The sequence below is a fragment of the Grammomys surdaster genome, unplaced genomic scaffold, assembly GCF_004785775.1.
Source record: "Grammomys surdaster isolate TR1022 unplaced genomic scaffold, NIH_TR_1.0 546, whole genome shotgun sequence".
Classification (NCBI taxonomy): Eukaryota; Metazoa; Chordata; class Mammalia; order Rodentia; family Muridae; genus Grammomys; species Grammomys surdaster.
Genome location: NW_021604965.1, coordinates 31,941 through 43,492, shown reverse-complemented (window position 1 = coordinate 43,492; position 11,552 = coordinate 31,941). Strand labels below are relative to the sequence as shown.

The 11,552-nt window shown below is 41.3% G+C and overlaps 1 protein-coding gene and 1 pseudogene across 1 annotated transcript in view; one reads left to right on the top strand and one right to left on the bottom strand.

Annotated features, from left to right (window-relative positions):
- Positions 1-3,287, top strand: part of Lztfl1 (leucine zipper transcription factor like 1) — a 27,491-nt gene extending 24,204 nt beyond the window's left edge. The window contains exon 11 of the transcript XR_003713177.1: positions 2,662-3,287. The gene's annotated coding sequence lies outside the window, so the exon portion shown is untranslated. The remainder of the gene's footprint in view (positions 1-2,661) is intronic.
- Positions 3,288-4,108: 821 nt separating this feature from the next.
- LOC114633175 lies at positions 4,109-7,369 on the bottom strand (annotated as a pseudogene).
- Between the last annotated feature and the right edge of the window lie 4,183 nt (positions 7,370-11,552).

Sequence of the window (11,552 nt, the reverse complement as noted above, 5' to 3'; positions counted from 1 at the left end):
CAGCACTGACTGCATGATCACTGTGCGCCTGTCTCTTACAGCACTGATGTATGATCACTGTGCGCCTGTCTCTTACAGCACTGACTGCATGATCACTGTGCACCTGTCTCTTACAGCACTGACTGCATGATCATTGTGTGCCTGTCCCTTACAGCACTGACTGCATGATCACTGTGCGCCTGTCTCTTACAGCACTGACTGTATGATCACTGTGCGCCTGTCTCTTACAGCACTGACTGCATGATCACTGTGCGTCTGTCTTTTACAGCACTGACTCTGCTGTTTTCACTGTTCTGCTTTGTTTTTAAACTCAAACCTCAGCAAAATTACACTTGGTTTCCCAGTTTTAAAACTTACTGAATCGTTTAACTGAAAAAGCCTGTTTAGTCTATATATTTTGGCTCTCTAGGAAACTAGTTTGAGCTTTAAGTGAGCTGATAGTGTACAGGTAACTGGACAGTCTGCTGGTAAACTCTCTTAATGATAGTGTACAGGTAACTGGACAGTCTGCTGGTAAACCGTCTTGGTGTAGCTTCTGGCCAGGGTGCAGCACTTAACCTACTGTGCACAGGGCTGAGCCCACACAACAAAGTACAAACAAAACTGAGTAACATGCAGCTTTGATTTAACTTTAAATTGAAGCCTCTGAAATTATGATTGAGACACTTTGTTCACAAAAATAAAATGTGAAGGGTTTGTTATTAACGTCTTCAATTTTTTATTAATATCTTCAATTTAGATAGTTATTCTCATCTTACATGTGTATCTGTCTGTATTGAATATATATTTAATCATTTGCTTATGTCTTATAAATCTGATTGAATAGAATATTTTGCTCTCTTAAATGTGTAATATATTTGATAAAACCTTTACTATCTATTATTTCCACTTTGATAAACTGAATGAGATTCCTATATATCTTTATATTTTAAATGCTTGCATTTTTAATAGATTATAAAACTTTGGTATTGTTTACCCTCTGCTTATGCATAAGTGCCTGTGTTCTAAGCTTTGCCATTAGAAACTGAAGACATGATTTATCTCATATAAGCAAGCCTTTGAGGATAATTCCATCTCAGTAAGCTAAACCACCATCAAAAACAAACAAACAAACAAACAAACAAAAACCATTAAATAACTCCTGAAGGGAAATCATAAAGGTGTTAGGATGGCCTTGGTGTCTTTCATATTGCCATTAGGTCAACCATTAAAGGCATCACAAAATCACTGTTTATGTGAATTCGTGGAGATACAGTCAGAGCTCAAGAGCTGGCTCACTAGTTAAAAGCACTTAGATATCTTACAGAGAACGCATAGAGTTGAAACCTAATTCCTAGCTCCTACTTGACGACTCACAACCATCTGAAACTCTAGTCCCAAGGGATCTGACACCCTCTTCTGCCTTCTACAAGCACCAGGCACTCATGTGGTGCTAAGACGTACATGCATGCAAAACACTCATACACATAAAATAAATAAATCAAAAAAGAAAGACAGAAAAGGAAGGGAGGGAGGGAAGGAAGGAAATGTATCAATATCTGTTTTCATTTCTAATGTGGCCTTGGAAAACAAACAAGCTTATTAGAATTAATGTACATCCAGAATGAGGACTTCAGGGACTCTCCTAAGAGTGAAGTAGATAGGATATGCTGCATCTTGGCAACCTCAAGTCTTCCTAGATTGCACTACATGAAATTATCAATCATCCATCTCAGTTTTGTTTTAAATACTGAAGGTATATAGTAACTGATTTTGGATAGATAGATGCTATGTGTGCTTTATTTCTTTCTCTTGCTGTATTGCACTTGCTAGGATTCCTGGTTAACTAGAAACGGTTGTAGAAGACACTCTTGCTTCTTTCACAGTCTTGGGGGAAATGCTCTAACATTTTAATAAGAATTATATGTTCAATACTCTATATCAGTTAAGGAAGTTCTTTCCTATTTTGCTAAAAACTACAAACAGGTGTTAAATTTTTCAAAATTTTTTTTCTGCATTTACTGAAATGATAATGCATTTTTCTTTTTATGTTAATGTTGTAAATTACAATGTCTAATTTTTTAAAGTTTGGTGGTTTTTTTGCTTTTTGTTTTGTTTTTAAGACAGATTCATACTATATAGCCCAGGCTGGCTTTGAAATCTTGCTTTTAATATCTTCATTTCCTGGATGCATTTTATTTTTTTAAATGTTAAACTACCCTCAGTTGTTAATAGTACTGCCCTTAACCCTAGCAGTAGGTGGGTGCTATAGGAGAGTGGCTCTCCTACTAGTAAGCCTTTCAGGCAAGGGTTAAACTGTTGCTAATCTTAGATTTGGCAAGATGCCTTCTGATTCTCCCAGAGCTTAAGAGTATGGGAAGCTATCTGAAGCCATCTCCCACTCACATTCTTCTCCCTTGGGAGGCTTCCAATGAGCTCAGAATAGATTGACACATGAAATATAAAAATACTTACTAGGAGGTCTAGACTTGGCTTCTCAGTAATACAGTATCTCACAACTGCTGTTATTCTGCCTGTTTTGATGAACTGTTTTCCTTTTGGGGATGTGGGGAAAAGACCCAAGAAGCTGGCACCTTTGGCTTATTCTCTTTTGTTATCAATGTAAGTAATAAACTGCCTGAATCTAAAATAGCTCACTGCATCTTTTACCATCTGTCTTAGTCTGACCTTGATCTCACTTTGGCTGCTGCCGTATATGTAGTAACCTCTCAGGAACCAAGGATTACAACCTGCAACTGCTACAGTAGCGATCGACACCCAGCCTTCTGCCATCTGCACTTTGAGAGCTGTACAGCTGAAGAAAATGCCTACCCAAATTAATGCTCCCTTTGAGAAGAAAGAGAGAGTGTACCCAACAGCAGTCATACTAAATATAAAAGTGTTGCTCTCGGGCTCAGTGTGTGTTGTCTTCCCAGAGTCTGTAGCTGTTCTGTTGCACCTGAGTGAGAGCCTGCTGACTCCCTCCCGGTTGCCCTCAGGCTGCTCCGTAGGCTCTGTCACCAGTGCCCAGCATATATGTACCCCAGCCTGTCTACCCCTGGATTCTGACCTCAGTTATGACATGTTATATATTGCTGGGTCTTAAGTTTTGCAATATTCATGTCAAAACTGGTCTGGAATTTTCCTTCCTTGGTAAACATCTGTTACTTGAAAGCTGCCAACAATGTTTCTGAGACCATAAATGATTAACTTTTAAAAAAAAAAAAAAAGAACAGCAACAAAAAAAGCTTGATCTCTCTGATCATATTCAGCGAAAGCTTTAAATACTTGAACCAGCATTTGTAAGAGCAGTGATCTGAAGTAAGCCCATTTTAAAGAAAAAGACAGTAGAGAGGAAAGTGGGCGTGAGGTAGTGGGAATAATGAACAACCCAGCAGAGGTCTTGCATGACTGGGGTTGCTGCTGTTTATCCTAGAGGCTCTACAGCAATGAGGAATGTCTTCGAGGTCTACAGTGTGGATTCAGTTATCAGTGTTGTCTTGTGGGTGGAGTTCCTTATGGTCAGCAACTATCTGCTCTTTTGGTTTTTTAAATACTATGTATCCATTTTAAGGGACTATCGGACGAGTTTTGGTAAATGTGACTCCACATGACCACTACCACAATCGAGAAACAGGATATTTTATCCTTCTCAGCCCTTGTATCATCTCCCTGACCTGAGACCTGAGCAGCCGCTGCTCTGCTTTCTCTCGTGATCTCTTAATGTAGCTTTTTAAAAACCCATACGATGGAATCATAAGTTAATTGTTAAATGTAGCTTCTTTCTTTTTTTTTTTTATTAGATACTTCCTCTATTTTGTAAAATAGAATTAACAACAGATCCACAGGAATACAAACGACACGAGAGTCTAGATTCCTTTCTGTTACTGGCAGGTGTCATTATGTGTTTCAATCCTGAACAAAATACCAGTTTACAGTCTAAATTCAAACATGACAATAAAATACATTCCATTTCCCAAGTTGCTGGTAATAAATATTTACACTTTAAAAAATAGGTTTTGTGTTTTTGCTTTTTAAAAAGACACACAGCATGCTTTAGTACACAGAATATGGAAAAATCATGTTGCAGGATCATCACCTGGTAGTATAAAATGGCCGTTTGTATTCAGGAATGCCTTCCTCAGGGGCACTAACACGGTCTACCTCAGGGCGATGTTCAAGTATGCTCCTCAGAACACTATATCTACTGTATCTAGTAAGAAGCAGTGCTCTCTAACATCTGCAGTCTTTAATATCTTCTATACCCACCACCTCCTCCTCCTCCTCCTCCTCCTCCTCCTCCTCCTCCATACGGGTCTCCATAACCTCTTCCACCATAACCCCCTCTCCCACCATAACCCCCTCTTCCACCATAATCTCCCCTCCCACCATAATCTCCCCTTCCTTGGAAACCTCCTCGGCCACCCCCTCCCCCCCCCCCTCCCCCCCCCCCCCCCTCCACCTCCTCCTCCACCCCCTCCCCACCCGCCTCCACCACCCCAGCCACCTCTTCCACCCCCACCACCTCCTCTACCACCACCTCCACCACCCCAACCACCCCTCCCTCCGCCTTCTTGTCTCTTCTGCCAAGGGGGCATTTCAGGGGGTGGTGGTTCAATTTCGTTTGGCCGTCCTCCCCTGTCGGGCACCCTGCCCATAAGCACCTTATTAATGGCGCATGCCGTCTTCTCCCGGCTGATACCACTGCTTGTTCTGATGATCTTAGATAGATCTTCACGAGCAGCAAGCAGATGTGCCAATGTGACTGTTGTCTTGGGCGACAAAGCATAACGCTTGGGCTGGTAAATTCTTGCTATGTTATCTGTTTTTGCCTTTGCTCTATCCGACCATCCAAAGGACTGCACTGTCACATCCAATCGTTTCATTAACATCCGCCGGCGGCACTCATATTCACAGGAAAGGGCATCATTAATTCTTTCCAGTTTTTCTGCCTGTTCAGAACTTAAATCAATCTTTAGCAATGGTTTTCCCACATGGTTTTTCTGGACTTTAGAGAGAATATCCTTCACCTTTGATTCCACTTGGCTCAGCAGAAGTGGAATGTCTGAAGTGTCTGATTTGGGGACCCCAAGGGCATCACATACAGCTTGAACTTCCTGGCAAATTTCACTATTTTTATCTAACTGAGAATTTTTATGTTTTTTCTTCTGTAATATTTGTAAAGCTTGAAGTTCTGTACTTAAAAACAGCAGAAGTTTCAAGCAGTCATCCTTCTTTGTGAGGCGCTCGTTAATATCTCCTGATACAAGTACTGAGTATGGACAGGCCATCTCTTTTAAAAAACCACTTATCTCAAGCTGGAAGCTCTCTAGGTCATCTCTCCCAGCTGAAGTGATGCTTTCTTCCAGGTTGCATAAGGACTTTATCTGGGAGCCTAACCAAATGCAGAGCTCTGAAAACTCAGGTGAAGACAGTCCACCCTCTGCTGCCTTGGAGAGTGCCTGCTCCTCTAACAGTGGACCCTTATACCCCAGCGCCTCCAGAGTGTCCAGAACGTCCCCCTCCATGCTAGTTTCGGGCCCGAGCTCTGGCCCTCTCCATGTAGCTTCTTTCACTCAACAAAATGTTTTTTAATATTTAAGATATGTCCTTGTCTGTGTGGAAACCAGTAATCTATTCCTTTCATTGATGAGAAGTTCCCCAGAGTATGATCTACCACCGTTTGTTTATTCTACCAACTCTCAACAGTATTTTCAATATTATTTACTAAATTTCATATGCAAAATCAATATTTTTTGTTTGAGTGACTGTTATGTGTCATTTGAGATACAGTATGAACAAAATAACGTGTACCTTCATGGAGTTTAAAGAGGATCTAAAAAACAAGTAGTAGTAACTAAATTATATAATTATATGCATTAGTTAGTTCCTATGGCTGCTCTAACAAATTGCACAGTTGATGGCTTAAGATAACGGAAATGTGTTTTTTCTTAGTTATAGAAGCCAAAAACCCTAAGTCAAGATGTGGTAAGTTGAGTCTTGCTGGGTGCTGTGAGGGAGATGTGCCTTGTGTCTTTCCTGGTGCTTCTGGCGGTTGCTGAATACCCTTCTGTTGAGTGACTTACAAACATACCACTTTGCTCTACTCTCACACCACCTTCTGTTCTGTGTTTTCTTTTTGAAGAGCACTTGTAATTAGATTTAGTGTCCACACTAATTCAGTAATTAATTACATCTGGAAAAAAACCCTTTAGGTTCTAGGTTCTGTGTAGATATGTTATAGGGCCTACTACAGACACTCTCACCAAGTGTTAAACAGTGATAGCAGAGAAGTAGAATAATTAAAGGCAAGAGTGCTGGAGGACTATAGATGAAACCTTGGTCACGTGACAGGACAGTCTAGTGAGAGACAGTAACAAACGCAGTGTGAGAAGTCAGCTGGTGAAAGAGTTGAAGTCACAGAAAGAGCAAGTCACAGGCACTACCTGGGAATGACTGGTGCATTAAAAGGCAGTGGGGATCATGTGGCTGACGCCTGGCAGTGGAATAGTGTAAGAATATAAGATTCAAGATGGATGATTGATTGGTTTGAAACAGGGTCTCACTGCGTAGCCCTGCTATCCTAGAACCTGGTTTGTTGACCAGGCTGACCTTAAACTCAGAGATCCAATTGCCTCTGCTGCCCAAGTGCTGGGATTAGAATTTTAAAGTGTTATTATTTATTTTATATGTATGAGTGTTTTGTCTGCATGTTTTTGCCCACCACATGCATGCCTGGTGGTCTCAGGAGCCAGAAGATCATCTGGAACTGAAGTTACAGACAGCTGTGAGCTGCCATTTGGGTGCTAGGAACAAAACCCAGGTCTCTGCAAGAGCAAGTGTCCTTAACTGCTGAGTCATTTCTCCAGCCCCATGGATTCAGGATTATATGCTTAAGAACATGAAAGCTTTTGCAAGGTTGTGAACTGTAGAATAATAAAACCTGGCAGCAGCATGAAAAGAGCCCATTTCGAGCCCTTTGGGAACAGAGTAATACAGAGAAAGAGGCAAGTTAGATCAGATGTATGCAGATGGTAACAGTGGTTGAGGCTCAGCAGACTACTGAGTATACACACTATGAGCATATAGTTCAAAGAGTCCTGCCACAGGATTCTTCTCGAGTCGAGCTGAACAATTGCTAATATCTGCACCCACAGAGCCCCGCTGGCCTCTCCCAGGTACTTTTTTCCTCCAGAAGCACCCACTCTCCTGACTTGTAGCACCTGCAGTTCATCCGAGCTACCTGTCTTTGCTGTTGTCATTGTTGTTTACTGTGTAATGGAACCATACACTGTGTCCTCCACTGTGTCCTGTTCCATCCACCACTGGGGTAAGAGTTCAGAGATCTCATCTCCGTTATTCCATATAGCAACCACTTACTTGTTCTCATGGCTATATAGTATTGCCTTTCGTGAATAAGCTATCATTTAATCATCTAAATTTTACTATTGGTGCACATTTGGAGGTTTCCAGTTTGGGCTAGTAAAAAGAAGTATCTAAACAAAGTGTGATGTCATTGCTCGGTCACAAGACAACATTAGTGGGTGTTGCTCAAAGTCTTTGCAAGTTGCCAACACTAGAAGAGAGCTTGGTTCTGGATATGTTTTGGATGTAAAACTTTAACAGTTATTAGCTCTGATTCACAGACGATGAACAAGAGAACTCAAGGGCTGACACTAGCTGTTTGTAACCGGCCACTGCTGGTAAGGCTCAGTATCAGCTGTATTAGAAGAAGGGATTTGGGCATATAGGTGAAAAGAAGACAAAAGCAAGAATTCTGTGTTATATAGATGGCCAATAGAGTTATCAACAAAGGGGTAAACATTCAAGTCCCAGCCTCAGCAGATTGCTCTGGATTAGTAATGAAGCAGTAAGAATATCAGTAGAAGAAATTTTAAGGGGCTGGAGAGATGGCTCAGTGGTTAAGAGCACTGACTGCACTTCCAGAGGTCCTGAGTTCAAATCCCAGCAACCACATGGTGGCTCACAACCATCTGTAATGAGATCTGATGCCCTCTTCTGGTGTGTCTGAAGACAGCTACAGTGTATTCATATATAAATAAATAAAATCTTTAAAAAAAAAAAAGAAATTTTAAGCCATGGCAGAGGGAATTCCACCAAGGAAGTATAGATGAGAATACGGGATGCTCTATCGCCATGAAATCTGGAAGAAAAGAATCAACAAGGAAACTAAACAGCAGAAGCCTGTAAGGCCACAGGGAGACCTAGTGTTCTTAGATTCAGGCTCAGCAGAGTACATCAGTAAGGAGAGATTTGTCTGGATCAGACAGGTCAAGAAGTGGACTACAAGGTGCAATTTCAGTCAGGCACGTGAGGCAGGGCAGTGAGACCATACTAGGTTTGCTATCATCTTTTGCTGGTGAGAGTGAGTCTGAGTAACTAGAAGTAGGAAGAGAGGCAGGGCTGCCACTAGGGACACGATGAGAATGTAACTTTCTAAGCAAAGACGTGAAGGAAGGAAGGGAGCTCACCATGGGGTGTCTGTGGGGACAGCACAGTAGTGTAGAGATGAAGCTGATGGAACAGCAGGTGGCATGCTGTTCTGGAACCTTAAACAAAAAATAGTGGGAAAGTTGGTCACAAAAACAATGAGGGGTCAAGACACATGGCCCTCAGAGGTCACTGCAGGCATGTTGTCTTTTGTGCTGAAATGGGGGAACTACTCAGAGGTTTAGGACCAAAGATTCTGACTTAATTTGATCATCTTCAACATCACGGTTAACAGAGGTGTGTCACATGCTTACCCTTTAGTCTCCAGAACACAGTGAGTTCTGCTATCCTCAAATCGCATCAACATTGTGCTGGAGGTCTAAACCAAAGCAGAAGGCTAGAAAACAAAATGGACAGTGTTTACAGGTGATCTGGTTGTTAGATGATGTATCTGTGCACGTTTAAAACAGCATTCTGCAGGATTGTGGAAAGAGAACTTGAGGCTGCTGGAGCCTACCACATATGGTGAAAATGTTCATCTATAAGAGAAATACAACAATGCAATTTGATTGACTTTTATAGCTTCAAGTTCTATGTAGTAACAGTTGACACAACTGAAAGACATCCACAGTCGTCGTAGATGACATTACAGTCTTCTCTGTGACTGATAGATCAAGCCAACAGAAGACTCCGAGTAGAACTCAGGAAGTGAGTGACGTAACATGGTGACCCAGTAAATGCAGCATGCACTTCCCTCTTCACACTGCATCCCACCTTTTTCTTAAGCACAGAATTAGTATGTTATGAAAATCACCCAGCCTTAAACTGTTCCATGTCACAAAACCCAACGGGTTTTTAAAACATACTGGTTTTAGAAAATCCCCACATGCTATGTCCAGAGTAATGAAACTGCACAGGATATAGCTACACACAGCATGTTTGGACAGTAAAGAAAGTAAAACATGGAAAAAGATGATGTCACTAAAAAAGTTAAATCTATGCAAATTAAAAGAATGTCTTTTTTCAGAATATGTAGGACGGTGTAGAAGTTCCTTGCCTTGTTCTGTGACCAAATACTTGACCAAAAAAAAAAAAAAAAATATATATATATATATGTATATAATAAAACAAAAACCACTTAAGGAAAAGAGGTCTTGTTTTGGGTATAGTCTGTCTTGGTGGGAAAGGCCTGCTAACAGCAGTGTGACGCCTTCTCATTTCCTCTGGAGTTAGGAAGCAGAGAGTAGCAAGTGGGACCAGAGAATAAAACTTTGAAGTCTGACCTTAGAGGTCCTCTTCTCCAAAAAGGCTCCACTTCTTAAAGGTTCAACAGCCTTCCAAATCAGCAGTACTAACTGAGGACCAATTGTTCAAACATGAATCGCTGGGGAAACAGTTCACATTCAAACCACAACAGAATAATAGAATCATGAAGAGTATTTTATAATTACAAATTATAAAATCTATTGTCTCTAAAGGAAGAGAGGAAAGTTGAAGTAGAGTGTACTGTCTAACCCTGGAGCTTTTGTATTTTGTTACTTGGGTGGTAACTGTGTGGACACTTGCTTTGTTAAACGCAACACAAAAGTACTGCGTAAGTGAAAACAAAACAGTAGACATCAACAAAAATTATGCTACGGGATAGGTTGTATATTAAGAAACGGAAACAAAAATCAGAAGAGAAATTGTGGAAGAGTGCCAGTTGTAATACTGCAGGAAGTGAGTTTATCAAAAATTCTCTTAGATAGTTCTTGAGTTATTCCCAAGTGATGTGGCATCTCAGGAAGCAGGGAAACGTTTGGGCTCTTTGGATGCCTGAGAAGTTTGTGTGACACATACATATATAGCAAAATTACCTTCAACATACCTGGGAGTGATGGTGCACACATTCCCAGCACTCCTGGGTTGGCGTTATTTTTTTTCTTTTTTTTCCCCTTTGGCGTTATTTTTTTGTTTTATTTTGTTTTAGCTATTTTATTGGATTCCACCTTAATCCCAACTCCCCAACACTAGGTAGAAGAGAAAGCAGGCTAGAGAGAAAAGGGAATGTAGACCTCTGTAGGCTACTTCCTGCTGATTAGGGGTGTTGGGTCCCTTGAGGCGAGTCCAGTCTTCGTTGTCAGAATATCCAGCAGTCCAATAAACCAGCAATCTAGCAATATCTAACACAACAGCAAGCACAGCAACAGGCAGGGACAGCAGCCGTCACACCCTCTCAGTGCTCTCCCATTTATACCCTCTCCAAAGTCCCCATCTGCAGCTGGCAAAATTCGTGCCCCTGCTAGTGCGTGAGGCAAATCATAGTCACCTGCTTTGAAGCAGCCTCTTATCCCACACCTGGGATTGAGAGAGAGAGAGAGAGAGAGAGAGAGAGAGAGAGAGAGAGAATATATACATATGGATTTGGGATAATCCAATTTGGACATGAACTCTTGATTCTCCTACCTCAGCTTCCTGAGTGCAGGGATAACCGGTGTACCATCACACCTGGCTTGCTTTTATTTTTCCAAAGTCTCACAAATGATTCTCATGTGCAGTCAAGTATAAAATCCAGTATGCCCAGCTATGATGCCTATGAACCACAAAAATGGCCAGCATCACACGATCACCTGAGGGTGCAGAAGCAGCACACATACCCTGGCACACATAACCAAAAGCTCTGCAATTGGACTTAAGACCTGCTCAAAAAAAGAGAAAAAACATGCCTGGCACTAGAAACCTAGCCAGCTACCCAAGAGTAGTGAAGTTGTGGATCTTGGAAGATAACCTACAACCACCATTTTATTAAAGGAGCATAATCCCTAACTACATTATAAATATTTTTCCATATACTCACACATAAGTGTAATTCTCACTCTCATCAAAGAAACTTCTTTTTACAATAGACAGAGATCACAGAAAACCACAACCAATCAAAATGCCGAGTTGTAAAGCCCAACAGGTACATCAACAAAATAACTCCTGAAAGTACGGCTTAGGGTACATTGCAGAAGAAGGGCTGGAAAGGTTGTAAGAATAAGAGATCAGCGAGTTTGCGGTGAAATTGTGTCTCCTAGTAATGTCAGAAGCCACGCCTACAGAGTCTCACCAACATGACTGAACTGAACAAGGACGTGACTTGC